This window comes from Phocoena phocoena, chromosome 19 (genome assembly GCF_963924675.1).
Source record: "Phocoena phocoena chromosome 19, mPhoPho1.1, whole genome shotgun sequence".
Classification (NCBI taxonomy): Eukaryota; Metazoa; Chordata; class Mammalia; order Artiodactyla; family Phocoenidae; genus Phocoena; species Phocoena phocoena.
The window spans coordinates 39,346,850-39,356,849 of NC_089237.1; the positions used below are offsets into that span (position 1 = coordinate 39,346,850).

General features: G+C 76.6%; 9 non-coding genes across 9 annotated transcripts; all 9 read right to left on the bottom strand.

Moving 5' to 3' along the window:
* Nucleotides 1–825: 825 nt before the first annotated feature.
* On the bottom strand, nucleotides 826–944 carry LOC136139701 (5S ribosomal RNA). The gene has a single exon (XR_010657216.1). It is a non-coding gene; the product is annotated as a 5S ribosomal RNA (ribosomal RNA).
* A 970-nt stretch (nucleotides 945–1,914) lies between these two features.
* Nucleotides 1,915–2,033, bottom strand: LOC136139702 (5S ribosomal RNA). The gene has a single exon (XR_010657217.1). It is a non-coding gene; the product is annotated as a 5S ribosomal RNA (ribosomal RNA).
* Nucleotides 2,034–3,003: 970 nt separating this feature from the next.
* On the bottom strand, nucleotides 3,004–3,122 carry LOC136139703 (5S ribosomal RNA). Its single transcript, XR_010657218.1, has one exon. It is a non-coding gene; the product is annotated as a 5S ribosomal RNA (ribosomal RNA).
* Nucleotides 3,123–4,091: 969 nt separating this feature from the next.
* LOC136139704 (5S ribosomal RNA) lies at nucleotides 4,092–4,210 on the bottom strand. The gene has a single exon (XR_010657219.1). It is a non-coding gene; the product is annotated as a 5S ribosomal RNA (ribosomal RNA).
* A 970-nt stretch (nucleotides 4,211–5,180) lies between these two features.
* Nucleotides 5,181–5,299, bottom strand: LOC136139705 (5S ribosomal RNA). The gene has a single exon (XR_010657220.1). It is a non-coding gene; the product is annotated as a 5S ribosomal RNA (ribosomal RNA).
* Nucleotides 5,300–6,269: 970 nt separating this feature from the next.
* LOC136139706 (5S ribosomal RNA) lies at nucleotides 6,270–6,388 on the bottom strand. The gene has a single exon (XR_010657221.1). It is a non-coding gene; the product is annotated as a 5S ribosomal RNA (ribosomal RNA).
* A 969-nt stretch (nucleotides 6,389–7,357) lies between these two features.
* LOC136139708 (5S ribosomal RNA) lies at nucleotides 7,358–7,476 on the bottom strand. Its single transcript, XR_010657222.1, has one exon. It is a non-coding gene; the product is annotated as a 5S ribosomal RNA (ribosomal RNA).
* A 972-nt stretch (nucleotides 7,477–8,448) lies between these two features.
* Nucleotides 8,449–8,567, bottom strand: LOC136139709 (5S ribosomal RNA). The gene has a single exon (XR_010657223.1). It is a non-coding gene; the product is annotated as a 5S ribosomal RNA (ribosomal RNA).
* Nucleotides 8,568–9,543: 976 nt separating this feature from the next.
* On the bottom strand, nucleotides 9,544–9,662 carry LOC136139710 (5S ribosomal RNA). The gene has a single exon (XR_010657224.1). It is a non-coding gene; the product is annotated as a 5S ribosomal RNA (ribosomal RNA).
* Between the last annotated feature and the right edge of the window lie 338 nt (nucleotides 9,663–10,000).

Genomic DNA, 10,000 nt, shown 5'->3' on the forward strand with positions numbered 1-10,000 from the left:
GTGGCGGAGGGTTTGGCCACCACCTCCCAGCCGAGGGCGGGCGTGACCCAGCAAACCCTTCGGCGCTTGGCGCCCCGCCCAACATCCCGCACGTCGCTCACAGGGACGTGGCCCCGGAGGCTTCGGGGCCCGGGGCCCGCGGTCCGTGGGGCATCGCCCCTGCCCGCCCACGCGGCGCTAGGCGCAGCCCGGCCGCAGCCCGGGCCGGGCCTGCTGCCCGACAGCAGCTGGCCCGAAGCCACTGGGAGCCACCATTGCGTCGCCACGGCCCCTCAGCCCCGGCAAGGCCACCTTTGCCCGCACACCACCCGCCGAGCTCAGGAGCCCGCCCCTGGTGGCCGGCAGGCCCGGGGAAGCGGCCCCGGCCCTCGATCCCGCTCCCGCACCCGGCCGCGGCGACACGGCGGAGGCGGGGCTTCTGCCGGCGGGAGCTGTGGCGGGACACACCGGCGCACAGGTGGCGGCAGCGGGGCTGGGCGCCAGTGGGGGCGGCCAGGTGCAGGTCGAGGGGCTCGCTGGCCGAAAGGACGGCAACCGGGCCCGCGGCGGATTCTGGGTCCGGGCCAGCCACCCCGGGAGCGTCCGGGGTGCGGCTGCCTTCCGGGGCCGCCTTCTGGCCGCCCGGCCGGCCGTGCCGGCGGGGAGCGGCCCCTCCGGCGCACCCGCGCGCGCGCGCACGCACACACACACACACACACACACGCGCGCGCGCGCCGTGGTGGGAGGGGCCTGAGGAGGTGGGGCCTGCAGCGGGGCCCGGCGGGGGCGGAGCCGGCGGCCACCGCCCGCGGGCGAGTAAAGGAGAAGGCGGAGCGGGAGGCAAAAAGCCTACAGCACCCGGTATTCCCAGGCGGTCTCCCATCCAAGTACTAACCAGGCCCGACCCTGCTTAGCTTCCGAGATCAGACGAGATCGGGCGCGTTCAGGGTGGTATGGCCGTAGACGGGGGCGGGGACCGCGGGCTGCCTCTTGAGGCCCAGTTGCGCTGGCGCTGGCGCCTTAGGGCCAGCCAGCCCGGCGGTCAGCCCGCCCCGGCGGGACCCCGCCGCCCGCCCAGGCAGGGGGAACGGACGTCTCGTGTATCGGGCGGTGGCGGAGGGTTTGGCCACCACCTCCCAGCCGAGGGCGGGCGTGACCCAGCAAACCCTTCGGCGCTTGGCGCCCCGCCCAACATCCCGCACGTCGCTCACAGGGACGTGGCCCCGGAGGCTTCGGGGCCCGGGGCCCGCGGTCCGTGGGGCATCGCCCCTGCCCGCCCACGCGGCACTAGGCGCAGCCCGGCCGCAGCCCGGGCCGGCCCTGCTGCCCGACAGCAGCTGGCCCGAAGCCACTGGGAGCCACCATTGCGTCGCCACGGCCCCTCAGCCCCGGCAAGGCCACCTTTGCCCGCACACCACCCGCCGAGCTCAGGAGCCCGCCCCTGGTGGCCGGCAGGCCCGGGGGAGCGGCCCCGGCCCTCGATCCCGCTCCCGCACCCGGCCGCGGCGACACGGCGGAGGCGGGGCTTCTGCCGGAGGGAGCTGTGGCGGGACACACCGGCGCACAGGTGGCGGCAGCGGGGCTGGGCGCCAGTGGGGGCGGCCAGGTGCAGGTCGAGGGGCTCGCTGGCCGAAAGGACGGCAACCGGGCCCGCGGCGGATTCTGGGTCCGGGCCAGCCACCCCGGGAGCGTCCGGGGTGCGGCTGCCTTCCGGGGCCGCCTTCTGGCCGCCCGGCCGGCCGTGCCGGCGGGGAGCGGCCCCTCCGGCGCACCCGCGCGCGCGCGCACGCACACACACACACACACACACACGCGCGCGCGCGCCGTGGTGGGAGGGGCCTGAGGAGGTGGGGCCTGCAGCGGGGCCCGGCGGGGGCGGAGCCGGCGGCCACCGCCCGCGGGCGAGTAAAGGAGAAGGCGGAGCGGGAGGCAAAAAGCCTACAGCACCCGGTATTCCCAGGCGGTCTCCCATCCAAGTACTAACCAGGCCCGACCCTGCTTAGCTTCCGAGATCAGACGAGATCGGGCGCGTTCAGGGTGGTATGGCCGTAGACGGGGGCGGGGACCGCGGGCTGCCTCTTGAGGCCCAGTTGCGCTGGCGCTGGCGCCTTAGGGCCAGCCAGCCCGGCGGTCAGCCCGCCCCGGCGGGACCCCGCCGCCCGCCCAGGCAGGGGGAACGGACGTCTCGTGTATCGGGCGGTGGCGGAGGGTTTGGCCACCACCTCCCAGCCGAGGGCGGGCGTGACCCAGCAAACCCTTCGGAGCTTGGCGCCCCGCCCAACATCCCGCACGTCGCTCACAGGGACGTGGCCCCGGAGGCTTCGGGGCCCGGGGCCCGCGGTCCGTGGGGCATCGCCCCTGCCCGCCCACGCGGCGCTAGGCGCAGCCCGGCCGCAGCCCGGGCCGGGCCTGCTGCCCGACAGCAGCTGGCCCGAAGCCACTGGGAGCCACCATTGCGTCGCCACGGCCCCTCAGCCCCGGCAAGGCCACCTTTGCCCGCACACCACCCGCCGAGCTCAGGAGCCCGCCCCTGGTGGCCGGCAGGCCCGGGGAAGCGGCCCCGGCCCTCGATCCCGCTCCCGCACCCGGCCGCGGCGACACGGCGGAGGCGGGGCTTCTGCCGGCGGGAGCTGTGGCGGGACACACCGGCGCACAGGTGGCGGCAGCGGGGCTGGGCGCCAGTGGGGGCGGCCAGGTGCAGGTCGAGGGGCTCGCTGGCCGAAAGGACGGCAACCGGGCCCGCGGCGGATTCTGGGTCCGGGCCAGCCACCCCGGGAGCGTCCGGGGTGCGGCTGCCTTCCGGGGCCGCCTTCTGGCCGCCCGGCCGGCCGTGCCGGCGGGGAGCGGCCCCTCCGGCGCACCCGCGCGCGCGCGCACGCACACACACACACACACACACACGCGCGCGCGCGCCGTGGTGGGAGGGGCCTGAGGAGGTGGGGCCTGCAGCGGGGCCCGGCGGGGGCGGAGCCGGCGGCCACCGCCCGCGGGCGAGTAAAGGAGAAGGCGGAGCGGGAGGCAAAAAGCCTACAGCACCCGGTATTCCCAGGCGGTCTCCCATCCAAGTACTAACCAGGCCCGACCCTGCTTAGCTTCCGAGATCAGACGAGATCGGGCGCGTTCAGGGTGGTATGGCCGTAGACGGGGGCGGGGACCGCGGGCTGCCTCTTGAGGCCCAGTTGCGCTGGCGCTGGCGCCTTAGGGCCAGCCAGCCCGGCGGTCAGCCCGCCCCGGCGGGACCCCGCCGCCCGCCCAGGCAGGGGGAACGGACGTCTCGTGTATCGGGCGGTGGCGGAGGGTTTGGCCACCACCTCCCAGCCGAGGGCGGGCGTGACCCAGCAAACCCTTCGGCGCTTGGCGCCCCGCCCAACATCCCGCACGTCGCTCACAGGGACGTGGCCCCGGAGGCTTCGGGGCCCGGGGCCCGCGGTCCCTGGGGCATCGCCCCTGCCCGCCCACGCGGCGCTAGGCGCAGCCCGGCCGCAGCCCGGGCCGGCCCTGCTGCCCGACAGCAGCTGACCCGAAGCCACTGGGAGCCACCATTGCGTCGCCATGGCCCCTCAGCCCCGGCAAGGCCACCTTTGCCCGCACACCACCCGCCGAGCTCAGGAGCCCGCCCCTGGTGGCCGGCAGGCCCGGGGAAGCGGCCCCGGCCCTCGATCCCGCTCCCGCACCCGGCCGCGGCGACACGGCGGAGGCGGGGCTTCTGCCGGAGGGAGCTGTGGCGGGACACACCGGCGCACAGGTGGCGGCAGCGGGGCTGGGCGCCAGTGGGGGCGGCCAGGTGCAGGTCGAGGGGCTCGCTGGCCGAAAGGACGGCAACCGGGCCCGCGGCGGATTCTGGTCCGGGCCAGCCACCCCGGGAGCCTCCGGGGTGCGGCTGCCTTCTGGGGCCGCCTTCTGGCCGCCCGGCCGGCCGTGCCGGCGGGGAGCGGCCCCTCCGGCGCACCCGCGCGCGCGCGCACGCACACACACACACACACACACACGCGCGCGCGCGCCGTGGTGGGAGGGGCCTGAGGAGGTGGGGCCTGCAGCGGGGCCCGGCGGGGGCGGAGCCGGCGGCCACCGCCCGCGGGCGAGTAAAGGAGAAGGCGGAGCGGGAGGCAAAAAGCCTACAGCACCCGGTATTCCCAGGCGGTCTCCCATCCAAGTACTAACCAGGCCCGACCCTGCTTAGCTTCCGAGATCAGACGAGATCGGGCGCGTTCAGGGTGGTATGGCCGTAGACGGGGGCGGGGACCGCGGGCTGCCTCTTGAGGCCCAGTTGCGCTGGCGCTGGCGCCTTAAGGCCAGCCAGCCCGGCGGTCAGCCCGCCCCGGCGGGACCCCGCCGCCCGCCCAGGCAGGGGGAACGGACGTCTCGTGTATCGGGCGGTGGCGGAGGGTTTGGCCACCACCTCCCAGCCGAGGGCGGGCGTGACCCAGCAAACCCTTCGGCGCTTGGCGCCCCGCCCAACATCCCGCACGTCGCTCACAGGGACGTGGCCCCGGAGGCTTCGGGGCCCGGGGCCCGCGGTCCCTGGGGCATCGCCCCTGCCCGCCCACGCGGCGCTAGGCGCAGCCCGGCCGCAGCCCGGGCCGGCCCTGCTGCCCGACAGCAGCTGACCCGAAGCCACTGGGAGCCACCATTGCGTCGCCATGGCCCCTCAGCCCCGGCAAGGCCACCTTTGCCCGCACACCACCCGCCGAGCTCAGGAGCCCGCCCCTGGTGGCCGGCAGGCCCGGGGAAGCGGCCCCGGCCCTCGATCCCGCTCCCGCACCCGGCCGCGGCGACACGGCGGAGGCGGGGCTTCTGCCGGAGGGAGCTGTGGCGGGACACACCGGCGCACAGGTGGCGGCAGCGGGGCTGGGCGCCAGTGGGGGCGGCCAGGTGCAGGTCGAGGGGCTCGCTGGCCGAAAGGACGGCAACCGGGCCCGCGGCGGATTCTGGGTCCGGGCCAGCCACCCCGGGAGCGTCCGGGGTGCGGCTGCCTTCCGGGGCCGCCTTCTGGCCGCCCGGCCGGCCGTGCCGGCGGGGAGCGGCCCCTCCGGCGCACCCGCGCGCGCGCGCACGCACACACACACACACACACACACGCGCGCGCGCGCCGTGGTGGGAGGGGCCTGAGGAGGTGGGGCCTGCAGCGGGGCCCGGCGGGGGCGGAGCCGGCGGCCACCGCCCGCGGGCGAGTAAAGGAGAAGGCGGAGCGGGAGGCAAAAAGCCTACAGCACCCGGTATTCCCAGGCGGTCTCCCATCCAAGTACTAACCAGGCCCGACCCTGCTTAGCTTCCGAGATCAGACGAGATCGGGCGCGTTCAGGGTGGTATGGCCGTAGACGGGGGCGGGGACCGCGGGCTGCCTCTTGAGGCCCAGTTGCGCTGGCGCTGGCGCCTTAGGGCCAGCCAGCCCGGCGGTCAGCCCGCCCCGGCGGGACCCCGCCGCCCGCCCAGGCAGGGGGAACGGACGTCTCGTGTATCGGGCGGTGGCGGAGGGTTTGGCCACCACCTCCCAGCCGAGGGCGGGCGTGACCCAGCAAACCCTTCGGCGCTTGGCGCCCCGCCCAACATCCCGCACGTCGCTCACAGGGACGTGGCCCCGGAGGCTTCGGGGCCCGGGGCCCGCGGTCCGTGGGGCATCGCCCCTGCCCGCCCACGCGGCGCTAGGCGCAGCCCGGCCGCAGCCCGGGCCGGGCCTGCTGCCCGACAGCAGCTGGCCCGAAGCCACTGGGAGCCACCATTGCGTCGCCACGGCCCCTCAGCCCCGGCAAGGCCACCTTTGCCCGCACACCACCCGCCGAGCTCAGGAGCCCGCCCCTGGTGGCCGGCAGGCCCGGGGAAGCGGCCCCGGCCCTCGATCCCGCTCCCGCACCCGGCCGCGGCGACACGGCGGAGGCGGGGCTTCTGCCGGCGGGAGCTGTGGCGGGACACACCGGCGCACAGGTGGCGGCAGCGGGGCTGGGCGCCAGTGGGGGCGGCCAGGTGCAGGTCGAGGGGCTCGCTGGCCGAAAGGACGGCAACCGGGCCCGCGGCGGATTCTGGGTCCGGGCCAGCCACCCCGGGAGCGTCCGGGGTGCGGCTGCCTTCCGGGGCCGCCTTCTGGCCGCCCGGCCGGCCGTGCCGGCGGGGAGCGGCCCCTCCGGCGCACCCGCGCGCGCGCGCACGCACACACACACACACACACACACGCGCGCGCGCGCCGTGGTGGGAGGGGCCTGAGGAGGTGGGGCCTGCAGCGGGGCCCGGCGGGGGCGGAGCCGGCGGCCACCGCCCGCGGGCGAGTAAAGGAGAAGGCGGAGCGGGAGGCAAAAAGCCTACAGCACCCGGTATTCCCAGGCGGTCTCCCATCCAAGTACTAACCAGGCCCGACCCTGCTTAGCTTCCGAGATCAGACGAGATCGGGCGCGTTCAGGGTGGTATGGCCGTAGACGGGGGCGGGGACCGCGGGCTGCCTCTTGAGGCCCAGTTGCGCTGGCGCTGGCGCCTTAGGGCCAGCCAGCCCGGCGGTCAGCCCGCCCCGGCGGGACCCCGCCGCCCGCCCAGGCAGGGGGAACGGACGTCTCGTGTATCGGGCGGTGGCGGAGGGTTTGGCCACCACCTCCCAGCCGAGGGCGGGCGTGACCCAGCAAACCCTTCGGCGCTTGGCGCCCCGCCCAACATCCCGCACGTCGCTCACAGGGACGTGGCCCCGGAGGCTTCGGGGCCCGGGGCCCGCGGTCCCTGGGGCATCGCCCCTGCCCGCCCACGCGGCGCTAGGCGCAGCCCGGCCGCAGCCCGGGCCGGCCCTGCTGCCCGACAGCAGCTGACCCGAAGCCACTGGGAGCCACCATTGCGTCGCCATGGCCCCTCAGCCCCGGCAAGGCCACCTTTGCCCGCACACCACCCGCCGAGCTCAGGAGCCCGCCCCTGGTGGCCGGCAGGCCCGGGGAAGCGGCCCCGGCCCTCGATCCCGCTCCCGCACCCGGCCGCGGCGACACGGCGGAGGCGGGGCTTCTGCCGGAGGGAGCTGTGGCGGGACACACCGGCGCACAGGTGGCGGCAGCGGGGCTGGGCGCCAGTGGGGGCGGCCAGGTGCAGGTCGAGGGGCTCGCTGGCCGAAAGGACGGCAACCGGGCCCGCGGCGGATTCTGGTCCGGGCCAGCCACCCCGGGAGCCTCCGGGGTGCGGCTGCCTTCTGGGGCCGCCTTCTGGCCGCCCGGCCGGCCGTGCCGGCGGGGAGCGGCCCCTCCGGCGCACCCGCGCGCGCGCGCACGCACACACACACACACACACACACGCGCGCGCGCGCCGTGGTGAGAGGGGCCTGAGGAGGTGGGGCCTGCAGCGGGGCCCGGCGGGGGCGGAGCCGGCGGCCACCGCCCGCGGGCGAGTAAAGGAGAAGGCGGAGCGGGAGGCAAAAAGCCTACAGCACCCGGTATTCCCAGGCGGTCTCCCATCCAAGTACTAACCAGGCCCGACCCTGCTTAGCTTCCGAGATCAGACGAGATCGGGCGCGTTCAGGGTGGTATGGCCGTAGACAGGGGCGGGGACCGCGGGCTGCCTCTTGAGGCCCAGTTGCGCTGGCGCTGGCGCCTTAGGGCCAGCCAGCCCGGCGGTCAGCCCGCCCCGGCGGGACCCCGCCGCCCGCCCAGGCAGGGGGAACGGACGTCTCGTGTATCGGGCGGTGGCGGAGGGTTTGGCCACCACCTCCCAGCCGAGGGCGGGCGTGACCCAGCAAACCCTTCGGCGCTTGGCGCCCCGCCCAACATCCCGCACGTCGCTCACAGGGACGTGGCCCCGGAGGCTTCGGGGCCCGGGGCCCGCGGTCCCTGGGGCATCGCCCCTGCCCGCCCACGCGGCGCTAGGCGCAGCCCGGCCGCAGCCCGGGCCGGCCCTGCTGCCCGACAGCAGCTGACCCGAAGCCACTGGGAGCCACCATTGCGTCGCCACGGCCCCTCAGCCCCGGCAAGGCCACCTTTGCCCGCACACCACCCGCCGAGCTCAGGAGCCCGCCCCTGGTGGCCGGCAGGCCCGGGGAAGCGGCCCCGGCCCTCGATCCCGCTCCCGCACCCGGCCGCGGCGACACGGCGGAGGCGGGGCTTCTGCCGGAGGGAGCTGTGGCGGGACACACCGGCGCACAGGTGGCGGCAGCGGGGCTGGGCGCCAGTGGGGGCGGCCAGGTGCAGGTCGAGGGGCTCGCTGGCCGAAAGGAGGGCAACCGGGCCCGCGGCGGATTCTGGGTCCGGGCCAGCCACCCCGGGAGCGTCCGGGGTGCGGCTGCCTTCCGGGGCCGCCTTCTGGCCGCCCGGCCGGCCGTGCCGGCGGGGAGCGGCCCCTCCGGCGCACCCGCGCGCGCGCGCACGCACACACACACACACACACACACACGCGCGCGCGCGCCGTGGTGGGAGGGGCCTGAGGAGGTGGGGCCTGCAGCGGGGCCCGGCGGGGGCGGAGCCGGCGGCCACCGCCCGCGGGCGAGTAAAGGAGAAGGCGGAGCGGGAGGCAAAAAGCCTACAGCACCCGGTATTCCCAGGCGGTCTCCCATCCAAGTACTAACCAGGCCCGACCCTGCTTAGCTTCCGAGATCAGACGAGATCGGGCGCGTTCAGGGTGGTATGGCCGTAGACGGGGGCGGGGACCGCGGGCTGCCTCTTGAGGCCCAGTTGCGCTGGCGCTGGCGCCTTAGGGCCAGCCAGCCCGGCGGTCAGCCCGCCCCGGCGGGACCCCGCCGCCCGCCCAGGCAGGGGGAACGGACGTCTCGTGTATCGGGCGGTGGCGGAGGGTTTGGCCACCACCTCCCAGCCGAGGGCGGGCGTGACCCAGCAAACCCTTCGGCGCTTGGCGCCCCGCCCAACATCCCGCACGTCGCTCACAGGGACGTGGCCCCGGAGGCTTCGGGGCCCGGGGCCCGCGGTCCGTGGGGCATCGCCCCTGCCCGCCCACGCGGCGCTAGGCGCAGCCCGGCCGCAGCCCGGGCCGGGCCTGCTGCCCGACAGCAGCTGGCCCGAAGCCACTGGGAGCCACCATTGCGTCGCCACGGCCCCTCAGCCCCGGCAAGGCCACCTTTGCCCGCACACCACCCGCCGAGCTCAGGAGCCCGCCCCTGGTGGCCGGCAGGCCCGGGGAAGCGGCCCCGGCCCTCGATCCCGCTCCCGCACCCGGCCGTGGCGACACGGCGGAGGCGGGGCTTCTGCCGGCGGGAGCTGTGGCGGGACACACCGGCGCACAGGTGGCGGCAGCGGGGCTGGGCGCCAGTGGGGGCGGCCAGGTGCAGGTCGAGGGGCTCGCTGGCCGAAAGGACGGCAACCGGGCCCGCGGCGGATTCTGGGTCCGGGCCAGCCACCCCGGGAGCGTCCGGGGTGCGGCTGCCTTCTGGGGCCGCCTTCTGGCCGCCCGGCCGGCCGTGCCGGCGGGGAGCGGCCCCTCCGGCGCACCCGCGCGCGCGCGCACGCACACACACACACACACACACACACACACGCGCGCGCGCGCCGTGTTGGGAGGGGCCTGAGGAGGTGGGGCCTGCAGCGGGGCCCGGCGGGGGCGGAGCCGGCGGCCACCGCCCGCGGGCGAGTAAAGGAGAAGGCGGAGCGGGAGGCAAAAAGCCTACAGCACCCGGTATTCCCAGGCGGTCTCCCATCCAAGTACTAACCAGGCCCGACCCTGCTTAGCTTCCGAGATCAGACGAGATCGGGCGCGTTCAGGGTGGTATGGCCGTAGACGGGGGCGGGGACCGCGGGCTGCCTCTTGAGGCCCAGTTGCGCTGGCGCTGGCGCCTTAGGGCCAGCCAGCCCGGCGGTCAGCCCGCCCCGGCGGGACCCCGCCGCCCGCCCAGGCAGGGGGAACGGACGTCTCGTGTATCGGGCGGTGGCGGAGGGTTTGGCCACCACCTCCCAGCCGAGGGCGGGCGTGACCCAGCAAACCCTTCGGCGCTTGGCGCCCCGCCCAACATCCCGCACGTCGCTCACAGGGACGTGGCCCCGGAGGCTTCGGGGCCCGGGGCCCGCGGTCCGTGGGGCATCGCCCCTGCCCGCCCACGCGGCGCTAGGCGCAGCCCGGC